The following is a 12,819-nucleotide window of genomic DNA, read 5'->3' as shown; positions in this document are numbered from 1 at the left end:
TTGTGATTAAACTAGAAAAATGCTAAATTAATAAAGTTTGGGCTCAAAATCATTAGATCACTCGCACCCAAAGCAGTTATTGTAAATGAAACGATCACAGATAATAGTTTTGATGTACTCTGCTTGACTTAAACCTGGCTAAAACCAAATGATTATATTGGTCTAAATGAGTCTACTCCACCAAACTACTGTTATAAACATGAGCCCCGTCAAACTGGTCGAGGTGGCGGTGTTGCAACAATATATAGTGATATTCTCAGTGTTACCCAGAAAACAGAATACAGGTTTAAATCATTTGAAATAATTCTGCTTAATGTTACACTGTCAGATATGCAAAAGAAATCTATTGTATCTCTTGGTCTGGCTACTAGAGGAGTGACGAGACACTTATCCCACGAGAAGAGACACGAGACTGGGTTCACGAGAACGAGAGGAGACAAGATTTTAAAACTTTTTTTAAAGAAATCCTCAATGATGAAATATATAGGGAAAATTTGTCTTTTATTCAACTGAAAAACACAAAATGCAAAAAAAATGTAGGTGCATTTTGAAATCAAATAGTACTTTATGAAATTAAACCTCTATTTTAATACATTTTATGCAGGTATAAACAACATGTAAACACTGCAAAAGGTTTTGCCACAAACTCAACTGACAGGCAAGTAATTGCACAAAATAATATAGTATACATAAGTATACTATTTATACTTATATTTATATAGTATACATAAAAATAAATAATAAACAACACAAATAATATCCCTTTAAAGTAGCAGTCAGTCAAGTTTATTTAGTAAACTGATTTCCACTATAATAAAAAAAAAGAAGTTTTTTCCCATTTAATTTTTCTCAACTCCTTTTTAATAGTATATACATTTTCACATCAATTTATTAAAAGTTTAACAAAAAAAACATGTTTAGGGCGCTATGAAATGTTTGATTTTTTCTCACCATTTTAATTATTATTATTGTTACCAAATTCTGTGTTTTAGCATGTCTAACTATTTGAATGCATAACACAACTTAATTTATTCATTCACAAAACAAAATAAGCATGTTTTTTTAAATAGTTTTTTTGGGAGTGTGAACTGGCCATAATGCTGTATGATAGGTGTGAGATTCATTAAACTTGATTTGCTGTAATACATCTGTTCATGAGATATTGCATATGATTTTCAATTAATTATTTGTAGTGGTTTGGTTAAAGAGCAGGTCAGATGGTATTTTAAAGTGTCCCAATATTGTATTGGAGTCCCCTACATCAGGTTTAAATGCATCTAAGGTCAGAAAACATTGTAATTTTCTCAGAATATACATTTAATATTAGAGTCATTTGCCAATGATTAGGAAATGATTCGTTCCAAGCAAGTTCGGAGCAAGCCCCTCCCTTCCTCAAGCCTACTCTGCTCTGATTGGTCAGCTGGCCAAATCTGTTGTGATTGGCACAGAGATGAGTCCTTGAGCCAGTTAGCCAGCGCTACCATTGACAAAGCACCTTTACATAAAACAATAATACAGTCAATCCGTTCTTATAATGACATAAAATACAAAAACACTTATGCAAGTGAATCGTGCCCACAGCTAAAGTTTAGCTGCTAAACTGTGAACACTAGGTGGATACGTTAGCCGAGTGCTAACGTGACTAACTGATGAAACAATACAGTTTGTAAACCAAAATATGTCTACTGTAATGTTTGAAGAACGACAGACAAAAGATGCTTGGTCTTAATCAGAACGCAGAACAGTTGTATCACAGGAGCACCAGCCGAAATCACTCATCTCTCCCGCATTAACCCTGTAACTGCCAGTGCAGCACAATAAACAGCAGTTTCACAATTATTATAAAGTCTGTGTTCTACACTACATTCTTTATTATTAAACAAAGTAATTAGAACAACGTCAGTCTACAATAATCGACATATTCTTAGATTCACTGCAAATTTTTAGAACTACTTCAGTAAGACAGTAATATCGTGCTTTACCTGGAAACCTAAAGCTGCACTAGGTATACATCACATATTGGCACAAAAAATTATATTTTGAGCACTCAGTTGAAAATGTACACCTAACGTATCAATCGTACTACTTACAGGTCGTGGTTCAGAGAGCTTGTTAGTCCAAATTAAAAAGATTAGAAGCCAATGAAGATAAAAGCCCAGATTAGAGAAGCAGTTCTTGATAAAATGACATGCACACAACAAAAGGCTCGAATTGTATTTCTGTGGTATCCTTGAACACCGCGTCATCTCAACATGATGTAAACGCACTAATAGCAAAAGTGTTTGTGGGCAGATCAGACTCGTATTTCAGTGTTCGTATTTTGTGGGTGTTTGTGGCAGATCAGTGTTCGTATTTTGCGGGCAGGCGGGGATTATGCAAATGTGTACCCAGTGACGTAAAAGCAAACAGGCAAAAGAGTCGAAAATATAACGACTCGTTACGGCGATTCAGAACCGACTCTCTCTTTTGAGAGACAATATCTTTATTTATCATGCACTTTTTTGATTAACAACTTTGCAGATTGTTTTCATTTAAGGATAGCTACGTTATAAACTGCAAAAGAGAGATTTTTCAAAAACCCATCCGACCTGCTCTTTAAGGGTGTGATTAGCTGATGTATTATTGTGGGAGCATGTGATTAGTTGATGAATTGTGTGCATGGTTAATGATGGCTCTTAAATATTTAAATGCAATGGGCTGAGTGCCTACTAAGACTTGCATATTTGTGCATAATGTTTTGATCCTGGATGCTTACAGAAGGATATAGATATTTAAATATATGGACATTTATTTATTATTAATATATTTCAATCTATGTGCTTCTGTATGGGCTGAATGCTTTCATTCATATTACGCTATATAACCTATGTTTTTATTAATAATTTGGGTGTATTACTGTTCATATTTGTTTGTTAATAAATGAACTGAATTCATTTCGATTCTGTATTCATCATTCACAGCTGCTGAAACAGCCTTTAAATTAGTTTGGGCATATGAGGACATAAATTAGGTTAAACTACAGCATGTCCGCCCATAAAAAAATAAATAATTATAAAAAATTACCAACTGATTACCAGCACACAACTACCGATCTGTGACGGTGCCGTCACAAAGTTACGTTGTGGCGACGTATACGCACCTTTCACTTTTCCGGTTGTATGTGTGAAACAGGCGTAAGGTTGTTTGCAACTTGTGCAATGCGAAATTAGTTTACTGTAGGAGTTCTTCCAGTCTCAAGTACCACCTAAACGCAAAGCATCCCTTAGCTAATGCGGAAGATGCCGAGCCAAGCAATGTAGCGCAATGGAAGAGTCGTCATCAAACTACTATGTTTGAGTGCAGCACAGCTCTATCCAGTGGCGGATCTAGATATTTTTTCCTGGGGTGGCATGAGGTTTCAGGAGGGGGGCCATGGACATTATTCATAATTTAAAATGCTACGGTTTTTCATTGAATGTGTTTTGTTCTCGACACTACATTACACGGAGTGGGAGTCAAATCAGAGATGTAGCTGGGTTTTTGGAAGGTGTGGGTCTTAATTTGTGAATTGTGGACCCTTTCTCTGTGTTATCACTATCAACAGTCTATGTAGTCTGTACTTAAATTGTGCTGTGTGAAAAAGCAATTCTTGGGGGGTTTGGGGGTATGCTCCCCAGGAGATAAAAAAAAAAAAAAAAAAAAAGACCCCTCAAATGATGTCTTCTAGTGAGTTTTGAGGAAATATGGACATATTTAGTCATACAACATAAGCCATCAATAGATTAAGGTTATCTGGATTGAAACAAGATTATAATGCAGGATTGTTGCAATGATAACCATGACTGTCAAAACATTTCCCTCTGATTCAGTAAAGACTCAGTGAAGTACCTTTTTAGTCAAACATTATTTTTGGATTTAAGTTGTGCATCAACAGCTTATGATATCTCAGTTTAATTTGCCATGTCGACCATTTTTTTCAAAATTGGATAGTCATAGATGCTGGGAAAGTGGATGCATGCCAATTTTGTGACAGCAGTAGTTTAAAACACACACAAAGAGCTAGACCAGTGGTTCCCAACCTTTTTTCAACTCGCGTCCCACACAACCAAACACATACAGTACAGGTCAAAAGTTTGGAAACATTACTATTTTTAATGTTTTTGAAAGAAGTTTAAAAAGCTATGTTTTTAAAATATAAATATTTTGTAATAACAATATAAACTACTGGTCAGTAATTTGGGGTCAGTAATTTTCTTTCTTTCTTTTTTTTTTTTAATAAAATCAATACTTTTATTCAGCAAGGATGTGTTAAATTGATAAAAAGTGATAGTAAAGAAAATATATTATTAGAATATATATTATTAGAATTTTTTTTTTTTTTTGAATAAATGCAGTTCTTTTTAACCTTTTATTCATCAAATATATTAGACAGCAGAACTGTTTCCAACACTCATAATAAATCAGAATATTAGAATGATTTCTAAATGATCATGTGATAGACTGGATGTTACATGTGACACTGAAGGCTGGAGTAATGATGCTTAAAATTCAGCTTTGCATCACAGGAATATATATATATTTTTTTTTAAGTATATTCAAATAGAAAAATATTATTTTAAGTTGTAATAATATTTCACAATATTACTGTTTTTTCTGTATTTTTGATCAAATAAATGCAGGCTTGATGAGCAGAAGAGGCTTCTTTCAAAAACATTAAAAATAGTAATGTTTCCAAACTTTTGACCTGTACTGTATGTTTGCGCGGCCCACTGCAAAAAAAATTAACTGACCCCGCTATTGTTGGGTTAATAACTTAGTACTCAGAAGCTAGATTGTTAACTGTATTTATTGAATGAACTAGGGCTGTGCGATATGAAAAAAAAAAACCTATCGCGATTTCTTTGATAAATTTTGCGATTTCGATTTTAATCACAATTTTGACACACAGATATGCTTTAAAGTCATAAATGCATTCAGGATTAATTTGAAACATATTTCCAAAAGAAAACCAATTAGAGCTTTATCAAAAGGTTCTGGAACAGACAACGTCTCTGGAACAGACATAAGTCAAAATAATCACTAAGTAAAGGTGTGACAAAATTTCTAGACCTATGGCAAAAAAATATAAATAAATAAATCCTGTGTCCAGGGACTTTTTTTCTTTTTTGCCATACATTTTTCATAGAGCTCATTAATTGTAGCGGTGCCTCAGGTGTTGAAATAGATTTGTTATACATTATACAGTTTCACACGTAGGCCTTCTCCGTCAGCAGTGCGTATACAGTATGTGTATGCGGTTCAGAAGTAGCAGCGAGAGCTCATTAATGTAATGCAAAAGCACATTAAATTAATGCACGAGCGCAAATCTCTCTGTTCGCACGCAGATTTTACTTTGCTCTGTCACAAAACCAGACGTGCTTGCTCACATACACGCTGCTCTCGCCCAGTTTCTATCTGCTCTCGCCCGGTGACGATTTCTATCGCACAGCCCTAGAATGAACTGGCAATGAACAGAAAATAACTCGGGCTTATTTAATTATATATATGAAATGATGTTATTATGTTATGACTTAGACATTTTTACATATATTAATAATATTATTATTTATTTTAATAGTAATTGGCGGCCCATCTGCAATACCATCGCGACCCACTAGGGGGCCGCGGCCCACAGGTTGAAAACCACTGAGCTAGACTAAGGTTAGACCCTTATCTGACCTGATGATCATAGAAAAATTCGATGAGACAACAAAGTATTGCGGATGTAAATAACGTAACAACGTGGTTGTTGCAGGGTTAACTGTCTGCTTATGGACTTTTTCGACTTGGTGTCAAACTTACCTCTAAACTCACTGCTAATTGCTTATCAACCTCTCTTCTGCGAGACACTGCGTACTGCTGTGAGATGCACTGTGCTGCCCTGCTGCCACTGACTGGTGAAATTTCGCGGGGGTCGCTGCCGTGCTGGTGATGGGTGAAATCATTGTGACTGTGAGGGGGAGGCGATTCTAAATCGGCGATTTCTGTTTGAGAGGAGTTTGGTGCGGGTCTCCTTGGCCTTCAAAACATAAAATATAAAAAAAAAATATAATCAAAAAAATAAATAGCTTATCAATAAACTGTATCCCAACAGGGGTGGCAAGACTGTATCCCAGGGGCCACCCCGTAGATCCGCCTCTGGCTCTATCAGTACTAACAAGTACATCTTATTGAACATAATTTGAATGTCTTCGGCAGAATTCAAATGAGCCATTTTAATCTAGATTAATTCCAAGATTACAGTGAGATTAATATAGATTAAAAAAATTAATCTATGCCCACCACTAATATATATATATATATATATATATATATATATATATATATATATATATAGATATATATATATATATATATATATATACAGACTTGCGAACCCAACCATGCATACACAAACAAACAACAACAACAAAAACTCCACCTTGCAAGCATAAACATGCACATGCAAACAAACAATACACTTTTCACTCATACACATACACACGCACACACATTCACTCACAAATATTAATAAATATCACTCACTCAAATCACCTCTCTCTCTCTCTCTCTCTCTCACACACACACACAAACACACACAGATTAATAATGTAAAATAGTCAATACACTTTATGCAAGATTTGTGTGATTCAATTATTTTCATTTTTTTCTTGTTGTTAATCTTGTGTTAAAAAGGAAGGCTCTAACTTCCCTTACAAAAAATAACTGCAGTACAATGAAGTAAAACTGCAGTACAACGTAGTATAACTGCAGTCAAATGAAGTACAACTGTAGATTTGCAGTTTAATGAAGTATATAACTGCAGTTCAATAAAGTTCAACAGCAATAAAACTGCAGTCCAATGAAGTGCAACTCTAGATTTGCGGTGTAATGAAGTACAGATACAATATAACTGCAGTACAATGAAGTACAATTGTAGATTTGCAGGATAATGAAGTACAGATACAATATAACTGCAGTACAATGAAGTACAACTGTACATTTGCAGTGTAATGAAGTACAGATACAATATAACTGCAGTTCAGTGATACGCTAAAATGCATGTGAAGATTTCAGATGCAAAAACTTATAAGTCTGTCTGATTAAATTTATTTTATTTATTTTTTATGAGCATTTTTTAAATAAAGTTCCTATGATTAGGTCCAGTAATTTCACTTTAACGGCAAAGAGGTTATTTTCACTGCTACTGAAGTCTTCATGTATAGGCTCTGTACTGCAGTTTGCTGTATTGTGCAACATGTAGCAAGTGCTGTGGTTACAGTATTGGGAAGGTTTTTTTTTTAAATCATTTATTATTATTATTATTGTTGTTGGTGTAATGTAGGCTTCCTATGAAATATTCGTATAAAATATTTTTTTACAAAAAAATATTTGCCTATGGAATATTTCACCCGCATAGATCAATGCACGTGAGATCTTCCTTCGTGCCAACGGTCGTTGACCTGACAACGAGTCTCAGCTGATTACTGTTAATGGTAAATCAGCGTCTTTTCCGTAGTGTCTACCGCAGGATGAATATAAAAGTATAAAATAGCATACGTTATGGTTTGACAACATCATTAATATGTGATCTATCACAATTAAAGCACAAACACATAACAACATTACACCCCAAGACCGTTCACAAGTGTGAGAAAAGAGAAGAAACGGTTTCCGGAAGAGAAGTTCATCAGGAGAGATGGAGAGTTGACTTTGTCGAGTCATCCAGTTTAGCGGTGAGTATAATATCTAATGTCTTCATATATCTTTAGTTATCATTTTTCACTGATCTGTAGCGCACGCATGTCAGTGCGCGAGGTGCTTACTACAGCACAGAACACACAGAAGTCTGATAGAAGACAAAACAACTGGTTTAATGCTGTTTTTACTACACTTTTAATTATATTATAACAAATTATAATTATAAAATCTTCAAATCTAATCTAATAAAACATCAACATCTCAATCCAACTAGTGACATAACCAAGTTGCATGTAATTATGCAATTTAGTTATAAGCAGATCTGTAGAAATTATTCATGTCATTGTCCAGCTCAGTTCGGTTCTCATTCCAATGGCATCAGCACATCATTTATAATAATGGAATGAACAAAATTGAACTGAATATACTCTTTGTTGTTTATTTGTTTCTAGGAGAGCGTCAACTCATTAAAAAGTGTACAGTGTACCCCTTTTTGCATCAGAGGAAGCATTAGGAGAGAGAAGAAGAGAGACAGTGAAAAGGCACTCGACAGATGTTGGTGAGACTTTATTTCTGGAAATGCATTAAAGGTAACTCACATTCTAGTTAGCCACAAATGTAAACCTGAATTTAGATAGTATTTAAATTAGATTAACAACACAATCCAATTGCAGGCCTACAGTCCTGTATATTTAACACAAAATTGTGATGCAGCCTGAATCATAATCACACCATGTTCATTTGTTAGCCAGAGGGCAACTGATCCTTAAACTAAATATACACCCCCCACCCCCCCGCCATTCTGTCCCCTGATGGTGTTTGTGTTCCTTGCCACTGATGACTTTTGTCTTGCTTATTTGTGAATACATAATATTCAGCAATATTATTGATCTGACTCCTCTGACACCATTGGATGAGGACTGAACTGAGCCAGATGATGACAACACTGATTTCAACTGAACAATGACACTTTTTACTGTTTAGAGCTGCTTCACAGCAGAAGTGAATTCTGTTTGCATCATTATTATTATTATTTTCTTTTTATCACTGTAAAGTTATTAAAATATTTCTTACAATATACTGAATATACACAAAAATATAATAAATCTGGATTTTTTTTTACAGCACTGTACACCAGCATTTATGTTCAGTAGTGTGGCATTAATGTGTGGAAATTGACATTTTTTTTTTCATTGTGTGATTGTTATTTTCAGGAAAATGCACTGGTAACAAATAAAAAAAGAAGACCAAAAATATAATTCAATAGAGGATGATGGCTTTGATGGAACAAGCGCTCAAATAACGCTGAGCAGTAACCTACTTTATTTGATCTTTTATTAACTACTATCTTTATAGTTTAGAATACCTAATAACTGCTATTGTTTTTCAGAAAATAAGACCTGTGGGAGTGCTGGAGAAATCAAGTGTACAAGTCCTCTGTCTCCTCAGCCATGTAAGAGATCTTCAGACATGAAGAGACTGAGGAGTTAAATGAAATCAAAGCGCTAAAAGATTTATAATATTAGTGCCAATTCAGTATGAAAACAGAGAGAGAGAGAGAGAGTGGAAAAGTAATGAAATCTAGTTTTATAAGCAATTATTCTCAATGCTTAACATCAGCTATCAACAATTCTTTGATTCTCTCTGATTGACTGGAAGGTGTGCATTAAAAACAATGAGTATAGATAATTACAATCAGTTCAATCACCATTTTAAATGAATGTGTGGGTTTTACTGTAGCACACACGTAGAGTCAGAACACTAGATCTAATGATCTGTAACCAAAAAAACTAATGAAAATTAACTTAGTTCTACCCTTCCAGTCAAATTTTACTCCACAAACATTAAAGGGTTAGTTCACCCAAAAATTGACTAATTACTCACCCTCATGTCATTCCAAACCGATAATACCTTTGTTCATCTTCAAAACACAAATGAATATATTTTTTGATGAAATCTGAGAGCTTTTGACCCCTCTATAGGCAGCAACGCAACTTACACATTTAAGTTCCAGAACATAGCAAAGACTTGTGAAAGTAATCATGTGACTCCAGTGGATCATCCTTTTTTGTCTTCTGTTGCATGAACACAACACTCATGCGTTGTGATGCTCTCGTGAATGCACATTACAGATCAATATTTTTATAAATGAGTGGTAAATTATTATTATTATTATTTTTTTTTTTTTTTTTTTTTGACGCCTACACTTGCGTTACTTCATAAAATTGAGTCAAAAACAACTGGAGTCACATTAATTACTTTAACAATGTCCTTCCTACCATTCTGGAACTTGAATGTTTAAGTTGCATTGCTGTGTGCAGGGTCAGAAAGCTCTCTGATTTCTCTAAAAATATCTTTCTTTGTGTTCCTAAGAGGGATGAAGGTCTTGCGTGTGTGAAACCACACAAGAGTGACTAATTAATGACAGAATTGAACATTTTGGTTTAGCTATCTCTTTAAGGGCAGCTTTAACTTAATTTTTTTAACCTAGCTTTAACAGGTGTGTATTATTACACAATTTTACTCGGCATCAGTGGAGGCAACCCCTTTTCATGTCGTGTGGTTCTTTTCCTTCACTTCCCCTCATGCATTAAAATCATGTAATGCACACCTAGCCATGGATTAGCCCTCAGTGTGAAGAGGGTTATAGGTTACACAAAGTATTAAATGAAGGGGAAAACAATTAATATTATTATTTTTTTAAACTTAAGGTTAGAATTTTGAACAAAAAAACAAAATGATAAAGAGGGCAAATAATTGTGGAGGACTCTGTACACATATTTAAACATGATGTTTCTATGTTGTTTTTTTTTTTTTTTTTTTTTCAGAAATGCATGTTATTTTGCAAGGGGTAGTTGCATGGACTATCAATGGAGGGTCAGAAAGCTCTGAGATTTCATTATAAAGATCTTCATTTGTGTTTTGAAGATGAACAAAAGACTTGTCGGTTTGGGAACGACATGAGGGTGAGTAATTGATGACAGAATTTAAATTTTTGGGTGAACCAACCTTTAAAACTTTTACCTGGAGTGTTCAGAGATATACAGTACCTTTGCATGGACAACAATAATCAGATTTTAACATGATTAAGACAATACGCTGATTAAGAATCTACATTGTAAACAGAGATTTTTTGATTAACTTAATCCAGCTTTAAATCATATTCTAAATTGAATTAAGTCGGGAGTATTCCTATTTTAGTCACATTATTGAAGTGCAGTAGACATGTAAACACCTTAATCACATTATTACCGTCGTGTAGGATTTTTCACCGCAGACCTTTATTCTTTTTTTTTTTTTTTTTTTACGACAGGATACACAACCCGTTGCCGTTTGATGGCAAATAAAAGCTTTAACACCACCATCGTCTGTATGCGGTCACCGTGATTTTGCCAAGTAAGACATGTTCCTGGATCAACATCTTTTGATGATCCTGGATCAACATAACTGTCCAAAAATATAGACTTAACCCAATCTAAACCTAACCCTACCCATAATTTATTCCTAAAATCAATGTGAAATGATAGCTGATAAACAAGAGTGTAGAAGCACAAAACCCTGATTGTAAACCTAAACCAGATATGTCCTGAAAAGTTATCCCTCAATTCTAATTAATTGATAGGAATGTTGATCCAGAACAAGAAGGAGGTTTATCCAGAAGGATGTTTTACTCCAGGAACATGTTGTGTACAAATACTTGAAGCGTTCATAAAAGTAAAAATGAAACACCCACAACTGTACATAGCATGATCATGAAGATGAACTATGTTTATATGTGAAATACTTGAGGGGATGTCGGATGGCGTTGCGTGGGGATGTAATGACGTGTGCATTTACATGTAAAACAGGAACATGAAAGAAATGTTAAACAGCCACAACTTATACAAACAGTAAATCATGAAGATTGTCTTATTTAACTAAGGTATGTTTTATGATGTCCATGTAAAATTATTAATGCTGACCAATATGCCATTAGAAATGAACGGGATGTATGAATACTTTTAACAAAACACTTGGTGACATCACAATTCAAGATGTATTGTAAATATACCTGTAGTGAAAAGTGTAACTGAAACTTGAGAATTTCTGATAGTTTTTGTTGTTTCGTTTGTTTTTTCCAGACTACATCAACAATAGCCACATTAAGATAAAGTCAGTCATAAAACCCCAGTGAACGATGATGAAAAGCTCTTCAAAAAAATGAAACCTGCCTGAATAATGAGGAAAGCAACTTCATGATTTGTAAACAACACTGAGTATATTTAGTGTAACTCTCAGTCTGGTATTTTAAGTTTAAAGAAAAGTAAAACAATTTATTGTTGCTTTGCTGTTTGAACAATCACTATTGTTTTGTACCTGTAATTATTTATTGCAGATGTGGTAAATAATTATTTTGGATTACTGATGTTTCATGTAACACAGTTCTATAGTTGTTTGTTACTTCATAATACTACAGCATTTCTACTGCAGTTGTATTTCATTGAATTGTACTTCAGATGTATTGCAGTACTACTGCAGTTAATGCAGTATTTTACTTCAGCTGTCCAAATAATGCAGTTCTATTGCAGTTTTTCTACATGTAATAAACAGTTCTACTGCAGTTGTATTTCAATAGTACTTCAGATGTATTGCAGTAAAACGGCATTAATGCAGTTTTTTAGTGTCCAAAAAACTGCATTTTTCTACATGTAGCAAAAACTGCAGTATTACTTTTTTTTTTTAAACTGCAGTAATTTTTTCTGAATGTCATATGTGTTCGTGTCCCATAAAGGAGATGCCTGTCTGAATGTCATTTGGTGGCATAGGAACCATTATACTTTAATTGTTTAATACTTTTTCATGGTTTTCTCTGCCATTTTTTGAGGCATAATGAAACAGCTGTACCTAAATACTGTTTGTGCTTTTATGTTGGACTAAATTCAGTTACATTTTAGGCTGTGTAGTGTACATTTATTTCATTTTTTTTTATTTTTATTGTATTAACAACTCTCAGATGTTTGTGGATAAAATGCATATTGCATTTTTTTTTTGTCCATAACTATTGTAGTTTTAACTTATTTTATTATATAAATTCAGTTAAATCATTTTGTATGACTTGGCAGTGACTTGCTTGACCCAAGC

Source organism: Cyprinus carpio, chromosome B21 (genome assembly GCF_018340385.1).
Source record: "Cyprinus carpio isolate SPL01 chromosome B21, ASM1834038v1, whole genome shotgun sequence".
NCBI classification, from domain to species: domain Eukaryota; kingdom Metazoa; phylum Chordata; class Actinopteri; order Cypriniformes; family Cyprinidae; genus Cyprinus; species Cyprinus carpio.
The sequence above is the reverse complement of the archived record's forward strand: the minus strand, read 5'-3'. Positions refer to the sequence as shown.